The sequence below is a fragment of the Onychostruthus taczanowskii genome, unplaced genomic scaffold (assembly GCF_017590055.1).
Source record: "Onychostruthus taczanowskii isolate IOZ18803 unplaced genomic scaffold, ASM1759005v1 scaffold8, whole genome shotgun sequence".
In the NCBI taxonomy this organism is placed as follows: Eukaryota; Metazoa; Chordata; class Aves; order Passeriformes; family Passeridae; genus Onychostruthus; species Onychostruthus taczanowskii.
The window spans coordinates 2,236,242-2,247,141 of NW_024505892.1; positions in this window are offsets into that span (position 1 = coordinate 2,236,242).

The following is a 10,900-nucleotide window of genomic DNA, read 5'->3' on the forward strand; positions in this document are numbered from 1 at the left end:
CGCCTGCTGGTGTGGCAGGCAGCGCCGGCCGAGCGCCGAGCCACCGAGCGGCCCGCCCGCGCCGGCAGGGGGCGCTGCGGGCCGGCACGAGCTGCGTGTGAGGGGAGGGAGGCTCGTCCCGGCCGAGGGGTCGGGATTGTCCCCGTGTCCCACCCGTGTCCTTCCTGAGTCCCCGTGTCCTTCCTGAGTCCCCGTCCTGAGCACTGGGAGCGTCCTCTGGCATATTATTGTAATTATGGCCAGTTTATGTTGATATATAGTCCACACAGAGCTAGGCTGCGTTGGTACATAGTATAAAGAATACGTACATAGTAAAGAAAAAGAATGCGGACCTTGCCCTGAACAACGTAAATTTACGATGCAAATACATCAAGGCAAGGATGAATAAGTGTAACAGAGGAGTACCATTACAGAGGTATCTGTGCACAGAAGTGCCCAACAGGAGAGACAGATGCCATGCTAAAGGTACAACTTCACACAGAAGCATCGCTGCCTTGTGAAAAAGGCCAATCACTTGTTTTTAAAACTTGTAAAGTTTATTAGTAATAAAATTGTTATAAAAATAGTAACATAATTAGAGTAATAAAAATTTGGACAATTAGGATTTAGGACAATACAAGACAACAGTCCGGGTACCTCTTTCTGGGCAAAATAAGCCCGAAAAAGGACACATGTTAACAGAGGATTAACCTTAAAAGCAATAGCCTGTTGCATATTCATACACCTCATACACGATGCATAAATTCCATTCAAACAATGGATTCTGTCTGGTCAGTGTCACCTTCTTCCTCTGAATCCTAACAGCATCTTCAGGGCTGATCGAGGCAGGAAGCAGTTAGTCTCTTCTGATAAGAGAGCAATAAATTATTTTTCTCTGAAAGATTTATGTGTCCTGTGGCTGCTATCTCGGTGCGAGTCATCCCTTTTGTAAAGGTATCTTATATAGCATAGTTTCTACTTTAACATTATGTTATAACTTAAAATTATATTTAACACACTACTTAAGAAAACAGGATACAGGATAACAGGATAACTTAATACAGGATAACTTTCTAACATAACACATATAATATTCATTTTAATATTTGCAAAAAGCCAATCATAAAAGACACTTTTTTCACTGCTTGAATGAGGCACTAGAAGATGGCAATATTGCAACCCCTGAAGATCTAAAGCATGAGGGGAAACACACAGAAACTGAGAAAACTTCACAAAGTGGGATGAAGGTAACTTATGGTTACATACTATGGTATGCATACCTACAGGAAACAACCTCTGCCACTGATAGGGAAAGCAGCTGCAGGGCGGTGAGGGGCAAACTGAGAGATGGCATCATTAGACAAAGTAACAACAATGGGTTTGGCTTTGGGAAAAGCTTCTTCATTTTCTGAGCTATCATTGCAGTAACTTCTGCAATATGGACAAGAGTTGCATTTGAGCAAATAGATACAAAAGATATCTATGACTTACACATTGCCCACACTTGAGGACTTAAAGTAGAGCTGTGCTGAATTGGCAAGCTACATAATTTTGGAGTATGTATGATCATTTTTATATATAAGAGAGGGGGTAAGAGGAGTCTGCACTACTGTATTCACCAAGGTGCTCAGCATGTGCAAACCACACAGCGGGATTTGCAGTGACACATCCGTTGCTTGTGCTCAGAAATGATGCAAGTTTGCAAGTATTGTAAGAAATCATAGAACCATAGAACATTAAGGGTTGGAAGGGACCATCTAGCCCTAACTCTCCTGCCATGTGCAGCTCCCACTAAAACAGGTTGCTCAAGGTCTTATCCAGCCTGGCCTTGAGCACTGCCAGGGATGGGGCATCCACAACTTCTCTGGGCAACATGTCCCAGTGGCTCACCAACTACAGAGTAAAGAATTCCTTCTTAATAGCTAACCTAGTCCCAAATGGACTGCTGCCAGCACCTTTGTGTTGTAATGCTCTAGAAGCACCAATGAATTGCAGGATGAACCATATAAAATGTATTTGCTTTTTTTAAGCTCATGCTGGTTCTGAAAATGAAAACAAATTTTAGGGAATAAGCACACGGGTGCTTTCACCAAGGCACTCTCCTTGGTTACACCTCATCTCCTTTGAAATGCTGCAACTCTGATGTTGATTTCAGTGGGAGCTTTATTACATTTGTTTCTCTTGTGGAGAATGCATGCAGGTTGTTTTTATTGCACTGAAGCTGTAATTCCACCTCAAGAGAGAGAGCAGATCACTTCAACCCAGACCAGGACCCTAATCCTGCCTACACAAACTCCTCTGCCAGCACCAGAGAGGGGGAGCACAGGGACCCTCCAGTCAGTGGAGGGAATACCAAGAAAATGGTGGGGGTACCAGCACCCCTCACACACAGCCCTGGGGCTGAAGGGCATCCCGGGGTGAGCTTGTTTCCTTCCTCCACTTTGCATAAATAATTGATTGCAACACAGATTGACAGAAAGATACCACTTTACAGCTCAGTGCTTAGACCAGTCACCTGGAATGCGAAGAGATATGTCAGAGCAGGAAGGAATTGTACTTCCATCAATCTGTGCTTTCAGAAGAGCTTGATAAAAGCAAACTTCACCACTGCCAGTAGGTATCACATTTCCTCTGGGACCTGCTATTGTAGGCTTGACAAGGAGCTGACAGAGTGTTGTTACAAACCCGTTCACTTGCCCTTTACCCTTTTTTGTGTTTTCACCACAGCCCTATGCAGCCGCTCGCTCGCTGCCCCACCAGCAGGACTGGGGACAGAATCAGGATGGTAAAAGTTAGAGAGCTCATGGGTTCAGAAAAAGACAGTTTAATAGAGAAAGAAAAAGCTGAGTAAGTAAACAAAAATAAATTCACCGTTTCCCATGGGCAGGTAGATGTTCAGCCACCTACAGAGAAGCAGGGTTACCATATAATGGTTACTTGGGAAGCCAAACACCATCATCCAAACATCCCCCACTTTCTCCTCCTTTCCCCCCCTTTATATACTGAGCATGACCTCATATGGTTGGGAATATCCCTTTGATCAGTTGGGGTCAGCTGTCCTGGTTGTGTCTCCTCCCAACTTCCCATGTACTCCCAACTTTCCTTGCCAGCATGGCAGTACAAAAAACAGAGAAGGCATTGGCTATGTGTAAACCCTGCTCAGCAATAACAAAACCATCTCTATGTTATCAGCTCTGTGTTCAGCACAAATCCAAAATACAGCCCCACACTAATTACTGTGAAGAAAACTACCCCAGACAAAACCAGTGCACTACTCAAATTGTCTCCACTGCAACTGAAGGTAGGTAGTAACAAAATGGGAAACTAATGGGGGATTCTCTTACTGTTAAGCCCATCCATGGTGGAAACAAAAGCTACAGACACCTTTACATACACCTACAGAAAACATTCTGGCTTTGTAAATCAGCATGTTCAGAACTGGAGCTGAGAAAATGCTGTAAGTGCTTTTGAGGGAGTCCAGTAGCACAGAGCATTTGCCTGACCTTCATCCTGATTTTCATTCTTCACAGCTATATCAACTGTCTTTTTTTCACAACAGCATGCAACAGAAAATCAAAGTATTTGCTGGATCAAAATCCAAACTAATTTTATTGTTTAAATTAGTTCAGCCACACAAGAGAATTATTTCAGGACTATCAGTTTTTATGCTAGCTTTGACTTTGAGTCTGGTACTGCACTGAAGTACCTATAGAATTGTGTTACATTCTTTGCCTTTTTTTTTTAATGGAACAGAAATGTATCACTTAGCCAAAAACTGGCAGTTTCTGTTGGTATATCTTTATCATTCATTTGAACAGTATCTCCTAATCTCGACAGAGAAGTTTCCCATAGTTACTATGTAACATATCTACAGCAAATACTGCCTCCAAAAACTTAGACATGTAATTCATGTATGACTGCTTCTTTTTAAAGAATCACTTATTCTTAGGTTTTTAGCGTCCTTTTCCTTTAGCTTAGGGGTTAGTCCCACTCTATCTTTAATTGTCTTTATCTACAGTGGTATCAGAGTTCTGTGGTCATTACTTTTAATTCTTTCATCCCTTATCAGTGCTACCTTTGCTTTGCATGTCCTTACATTTCACCACTCAAACAAGGTTTTGTCTCTCCTTATTCCACTCAAAGATTAGCTTCTCAAATACAATCCTTTTAGAAGCTTACCTGCAGCATAATATCTGTCTAATACATGCTGGCTTATGGATAAATGAGAAGAAATGCTTAAAGAAACATTTTTTTTAAAAAAAATCAGTAAATGTAGCTATCATTAGCTACTTATACTCTTCACCAGAAATACTGTCTAAAAGAAGGGTTGAAAGTAAAAGCAAGTATCTCTTGCTTTTAAGGGTAAACACATGAATAATTTAGTTATCTCAAAACTATGCTTGCAGGTCCCCTAGAAAATTCTGATCAATTCCAGTTACCCTTGAAATGCCTCCCAAAATTCCCTAGAGCAACCGTAGCTCTGTTCTGTAAGGAAGCTGTGCAGTAATTATGGAATTGAACGTAAGAAAGGTTAGTAGTTTTGACCTTCAATTAGATTAAATCAATTTAGAGTAAACTGTAGCATGCTACACCCTGATAACATCAACAAAGTAATTGAAGAACATTTAAAGAACAGCAGTAGTCTGGGTCAGCTGGTCCAGCAGTAAGAATCCCTTCTACAAGGAGTATTTCTAACAGTCATATAGTTGAAGCAAGTTATATGTGAAGAAGAATTTGGATTTGATGCCTTTAATGTCAGAGATTTCACTGAAAGCTTTGTGATCTGCTCCTTTGACCTTATCTATGGAATGGAAGAGCTGGTGAAGCTAATCACCAGTTAATTCCTCCACATATAATTTATGTACATAATTTCAGTTATTTTAGACAACGTAGAGAGAACATGAGATCTCCTTATTACACTGCTATTAAGTACATTTAAGTACAAACAGTCCTTCATAAATTAAAACCTGCATACTTTAACTGATTACTGGAGTACCTAATTAATCATCTGAAAACTTGCTTCAATCTTTAAGAGTAAATGACCTTAAGCATGAGGAGGACATATTTTCAGACAAAAAAAAAATCCAAAGTAATACCTGAATGAAAATTTAAAAATAAATTACTTGGATTGATATCTCCAATGCTGTAGATTTGGTATCTAGTGTCCGTGCCTAGACTGGGAAAGTGTTTTGTGAGATACAATGCAAACCTTTGGTTAGCCCCAGCCTCTGCACAAAGAATTTGCAATATAAACAAGTGTGTTTGCACATGAGGGTCAGTTCACCCTCTGTAATTGCAGCTGCCCAGCTGTGCGTGCCAGGCTGCAGCGCCTGCACATGTCAAGGCCACCTTCTGTGTGGTTTGTGCTGAAGCATCTTGCGTGGTTGCATCGCGTGGGTGGTTGTGCAGTCACAAGTGGGGGCACCAGAGGGGAAACAGAGAGAAAACAGGTAATATCTAGCAGTATCAAAGTATGGGAGAAAATCAGAGATGGTAAAGCAAGATTTTCACGTTCTAAAAGAAGGAATTAGAGAAGATGATTAGAATGTGCCTGTCTAAAGCATGCTCCTTTCTGAAAAGAAAGGAGGGAGTTGTCCATTTGTACTGATACTAGAATGGCCATACATTTTCAGTTGGCATTACAGAAAATTTCTGCCAACAAACCCCAGAGATTCTGGTTTTTACATTTTAGGTTATTCCTGCCTCGCACACCTAGCTAGTTCATAGTTGGCTGCATTTTACAGTCCATGGGTGCAACAGTTTACAGATTTCTATTCTGAGTACCCACTCCCTACTAGTCTCACAAGTCACTTTTCAGACCATCTTTTCTTTTTTAGAGTGCTATTGTGATCTTAGTCTCATGCTTCTTTCTATGTATACACATACGTTTAGCTATTTTCATTCTGAACTTTTGTTTTGTTTTAACAAATGAATGAAAGACATGCCAAAAATGTTCAGCTTTACAGCATGCAAGAATGAAACCCTCTTTCTATGCACACAGCATGTATAATTTAAAAACTGCTGTTTCAGAGTCCTGTGCCTTGCAGTTGGAACAGCAGACAATTTTTACAGTTTAAGCTCCATTCTGATTCTGTTGGATGCTCAGTTATGAGTAGCCTGTTTTAAAAGCTAGATATTCACAGGAAAAGGAAGGGCCAGAACTAACTTACTCCCTACAGGACTAGCAAAGTTCCATTGATTTTTCCATTCCCTTATTGACTGGATAATCCTTCCCTGCCTCTTTACTTTTAGGTTATACTGCACAAAACAAGGTCTCTCATACATTAATTACAGATCTTATATAACTGTTCACATACAAAAGACCTCTGTGTTTAATTCTAGGCTGAGAACAGACTCAGCCATCAGATCTACCCTCTTTACTTCCCCCATCTTCATTCCTTTTTGGAAATTACTTGTAATGTCATTAAAAGGAAACTGTCATTATACCACACCCTAATCTCTCGTTTTATGGGCAGAGCTCTCTGTGGCTCAATTAATGAAAAACATTCCTCCATCAAGTGGATGCCATTGCCTACAATACTTTGAAGGCCAGTTACAGCATCATTAGTGGCATATGTGTATGAAATTATGTAAATTGACCTCCTCCGGGTGGGTCGTTTTTTGTGGGGTGCCTGCCCCAGATGCATCTGATCTGGGCTAGAATCCCTTAGTATTCATAAAACTGGCAATGAGTAAAACTCCTCAGTATATGAATTTCCATTTAACAAAATTTAATTCCTTTCAATCTGTTTCACTATGCTAGTTCCTCTGGAATGCAAATGTTCCCTTGGACAAGCGAAATGCAAGAAATTCCTAAGGGGTTATCACTTGCGTCTCCTCTATATTGCCAGCATGGAGGAAGAAAAGGAAACCTTCCTTTTTGTGTAGAAGAAAAATCTGCTTTAACTCACCCAATAGCTGTTTTCAGTGTATGAAGATGACCTTGCCTGGAGTTACAACACACCTCCACATACTATGAAAATGGATAAAAATAGTTCCACAATATTCTTGGCTTAAGAAAATTGAGATACTTCTTTTTTTTTCCAGACAGATTTCTGATTGTTTTTGTGAAACTCTGCTTTGTAGGATTAAAACACAAAATTATTTTTTATAAATTTATAACCTGTATATTAACTAGGTCTTAATAATTGGCCTAGAATCCATTTGCTGACGTTCTTGATTCCATGTAACCCTCTGAGGCTCTTTGTTTAGGAAACATTTCTGTAAAGCATTTCAGGACATTTCAACAGATGATTAAGAGATGCACAACGTTTTGAAAAACAATGTTATGATTGTTTCCCTGGGCAGCCTGATCCACTCTGAAGAGAAGTGCTTGATTGGAGGTAACCTTTGCAGCAGACAAATGCCATTTGCTGTCCCTATGAAAAACTAGTCCAAATCCAAATAAAAAAAACTCCAGCAAAAAATAATTATAAATTCACATGCACTCAGTGGCAGGCACTTGATAGCATATGGCACTTAAATATGCCTAAGATTCCTTAGAGCATCTGCCATCACTTAGCAGTTCCTACTTGCCAAACTGCTTCTGCTTGTGACATCCCTCAGGGATCAAGCTCCTATCCTTGCCCTGTGCAAGCCCTGAGCTGGACTTTTGCTGTAATTTTTCATTTCCATAGGCAAGGGACACCCCAACTGCACGAGCTCAGGTTCTCCATGTCTTTTGTGATAAGACAGCATCTTCCTTTGCATGGTCTGTGCCATCAGGTACATTACAAGGGATCCACCTGCAGGTTTATAGGCTTTCTTCAGACATTTCTAAACATGATATAACAAGAATTTTGCAGGTTTATTCTTCCCATTTTAATGTCATTGTACTTTTATGTAATTTTCTAAACCTTAGGTTATAAAATTATGTCTTGACCTAAATATCTGTGCTTGTCAAACCTGTGACTTTGGTGAAGAAAGAAAAGGCCCATACACCAGTACTGCTGAAATATTTTGTGAGGCAAGGCTTGTACAAAAATAGCATATTTTTCTTTAGCTAACTGATATATTTGGAAAAAACCCACCAAAGTTTACAGTCCTTTATGAGCCATACTTCAGATTTGAAATAAAAGCAGCAATCCTGAAAGACCTAATTTCCAGCACATCAAGCTTGTGCTTTTTCCAAATTCGTCCAATATATTTAATCAATGTCCTTATTAGCTACCAACAAGACAATGTCTGACACAGACTTGGGATTTTGCAGGTTTTGATCTGAAGTGTTTACCTTTGGTTAAAGCACACACAGTGTAGGATGTCCCTGGGACTTCTCACACAGGCAGATTTTGGTGCTATTGCTCATTCTTTCTGACAAAGAAGTGACGGAGTGCTACATCATGCCTTTAGTCCTGCACAGGAATCCCCATCAAAAGCTGGGGAGAGCTTACATAAATACTGCTGGCATGAAATGGCAACAGTGATTCATCTTCCTAATAGAGTGCTGTGAGGTTGTGCAACTCATGGCCAGGAGTGCTATGTCCAGTACAGAGATTCTGGAATGTTTTTTTTTTTTTTTTTTTTTGGGGGGGGGGGGGGGGGGGGGGGGGGGGGGGGGGGGGGGGGGGGGGGGGGGGGGGGGGGGCTAATTTTGGTTTGTTTTTTTTTTTCATTTGGTTTTTTGTTGTTGTTGGGGTTTTTTGTTTGCTTGTTTGGGTTGTTTTTTTTTTTTTGGTTGGTTGGTTGGTTGGTTGGTTTGGTTTTGGTTTGGTTTTTGGTTTTTTGTTCTTTAATTATTGCATAGCCCACAACTTCCTGCTAAGCTTATGCTCATACAGTCCTGGGACTCTTTGTGTGTTCTGTTGCCATCAGGTCTCCTAAAGTCAATAAATGCCCTCAGGTCATAATTCTATGCAAAAGCAAAGTCATCAGCTCTGGTGTGAAAATTTGTACAGAATAGGTTTAATAGGTTTAATATATCATCTTTTATAGCTATTGCTTTAAATTACCTAGCTGCCAAAAGCAGATATATATGAGAAATTGATGGATATATAACACCATTCTTTATTAAATCATAGTTGCAAATATAATGGAAATTAACTATTAAGCCAATAACATTTCCTTTCATTAGTTTGAAAAGACCAAGGATAGAGACATTACACAAAAATGACAAGAGCCAAGAATATTGCACCTTACTATGGTGCAATTACCTTGTAGCAACAGCTGGGAATTCTGACATCAGCTGACTGACCTAAAATTTACAAAATAAGGAAGGATGCAATCTATGACTCTTACAGGGATTTGCAGACTGACTGCAGTACTCTAGAGGTCTCAAAACCAAACCACAGGGTTGGATCTTCCTTTTTCTAGACCCTCCAGGAGCAGAAAGCAGTTGGTTTTGATGACATTTTTAAGTAAAACAAATTCCTACATAGGATGCTAAGCATTACTGTCTTAGTTGCATCAGAATGATGACCCAAGTCAGTGGAAAGATGGAATCAAAGAAATATACCACAATTAGCTGTCAGTATGCAGAAAGGATTTACACTTTTGTCTGAATACTTTAACTCTTGTAGGGGAAAAAAGGAAGTCAAAGCCACAAGCCAAGTATCAAACCCTAGACTGAGATACATAAAAAAACTTCTTTTAATGCACAGCTGCTAAAGCTGCCCACTCACTCATTTTTGCTCAAGTGATCACTATGGCATAAGCCAGGCAGTATTTTTCTGCATAGCTTGTTAAACATGCCAATTTCACAGGCTGGTTTTGGAAAAGGTTTCTGCTCTTGTTGCTTGGTTTAGCAGATGCTGGCTTGCAGTTCTGCACTCACAGTATAGAGAATTAAGGAGACAGAAGGATCCTCAGAAAGGAATATGGCAATAGTCCAGTGTAAGCCCAGCTGCATCCAAAAGGCATTCCCATCAAGGACTGTTATCCATTTGTCAAATCAACTTGACATTATCTTCTGATTGGAAAAATAATTAGCCTAGTCTGCATTTAAGGAATAGGATTACCTGCTTCTCAAAATATAATGGAGAAGATGGAGGCAAGCAGGTAAGAGTGCAAGCAGATCAGTGTGATGAGATACAAAGGTTTCAGAAGCACACTGGTTTGTATGTTATAAACTGCTTAAGTGCAAAGGAAAATGATCACAACCAAAACCGTATGCCCTTCAAAACTTCACATCTCCAGCTGGCACAGCTATCAGATATGTCAGAGAAGCACTAATAAGCACAGAGAAAACTCTAGGGAAAATCTTTCTGTTCTCCATCTGTCATGGAGTAAATAGGTCTTATTGATTATCTACCACTTGATTTATACTAAATGATTTCAAGCATTTCCCATTTATAATTTTCAAAAACAAGAATAAATAAATTTTGATTTATGGGAATTACACAAGAAGAGGTGAATTTTTGTCCAGTCAGCAGCACTCAGCTGTACCACAGATATTAAGAAAACTAATAGAATGTTTTTACTTTAAAATAGTAGCAGCCTGAGTTTTCAGGTTTTGGGTGGTGGTCTGAATAACACAAGAGGAAGAGCAAAAAAGCTTCAGTGTTGGCTGTAGTTGTGTTTTTACTGTTTCTAATACTGGGTCACAGAAGATACAAAGGTTTTACAGCCCCACTATAAAACAGCTCTTTATCTTTTCTCCACTAATTCCGGGGTGTCACATTTAACAAAACTAGGAAACTGAAGATAATATGGATGTTTGCAGATTAGCTGTCAGGTAATAAATAACACTAATTTCACATACCTACAAATGTAAAGGCACCTTATCACTGTTTAAGTTTCTCACTCTTTGTAATGCCTGCCAACATTTTAACCCAGGCAAATTACAGTATTGTTTTTGCTGTTTTTTCACTGGGATAAAATACACAGTCATAATATCCTTTTATCAGATTTCATGGTATAAAAGGGCTTTGGTGTTTAATTCGAGCTGTATGTTCCTGAGGCAATTCCAGAGTTCCTGTTTCGGAAG